General features: G+C 41.8%; 1 non-coding gene across 1 annotated transcript; it reads right to left on the bottom strand.

Annotated features, from left to right (window-relative positions):
* Positions 1 to 488: 488 nt before the first annotated feature.
* LOC127739876 (small nucleolar RNA R71) lies at positions 489 to 595 on the bottom strand. The gene has a single exon (XR_008000618.1). It is a non-coding gene; the product is annotated as a small nucleolar RNA R71 (small nucleolar RNA).
* Between the last annotated feature and the right edge of the window lie 251 nt (positions 596 to 846).

The following is an 846-nucleotide window of genomic DNA, read 5'->3' as shown; positions in this document are numbered from 1 at the left end:
GAACCTGAAAGGACCTTGAAGCGAAAGCTAAGAGAAGCTAAGGCACAATTATCTGTAGAGGACCTAACAGAAATCTTTAAACAAGAAGAAGACATGGCAGCCAAAAACAACAACAATGCAAGGAAGGTGCTGGGTAACTTTGCTGCACCTACTCCCGACTTCTATGGGAGAAGCATCTCTATCCCTGCCATTGGAGCAAACAACTTTGAGCTTAAGCCTCAATAGTTTCTCTAATGCAACAGAATTACAAGTTCCATGGACTTCCGTTGGAAGATCCTCATCAGTTCTTAGCTGAATTCTTGCAAATCTGTGACACTGTCAAGACCAATGGGGTTGACCCTGAGGTCTACAGACTTATGCTCTTCCCTTTTGCTGTAAGAGACAGAGCTAGGATATGGTTGGACTCACAACCTAAAGAAAGCCTAAACTCTTGGAAAAAGCTAGTTAATGCCTTCTTGGCAAAGTTCTTTCCACCTAAAAAATGGAGTAAGATTAGAGTGGAAGTCCAAACCTTTAGACAGAAGGAAGGTGAATCCCTCTATGAAGCTTGGGAAAGATACAAACAGTTGATCAGAAAGTGTCCTTCTGACATGCTTTCTGAATGGAGCATCATAGGTATCTTCTATGATGGTCTGTCCGAACTGTCCAAGATGTCATTGGACAGCTCTGCTGGAGGATCTCTTCATCTGAAGAAGATGGTTGCAGAAGCTCAAGAACTCATTGAAATGGTTGCAAATAACCAATTCATATACACTTCTGAAAAGAATCCTGTGAACAATGGGACGAATCAGAAGAAAGGAGTTCTTGAGATCGATACTCTGAATGCCATATTGGCTCAGAACAAAA

This window comes from Arachis duranensis, chromosome 6, assembly GCF_000817695.3.
Source record: "Arachis duranensis cultivar V14167 chromosome 6, aradu.V14167.gnm2.J7QH, whole genome shotgun sequence".
Lineage (NCBI taxonomy): Eukaryota > Viridiplantae > Streptophyta > Magnoliopsida > Fabales > Fabaceae > Arachis > Arachis duranensis.
This window is presented reverse-complemented; position numbering and strand designations above follow the sequence as displayed.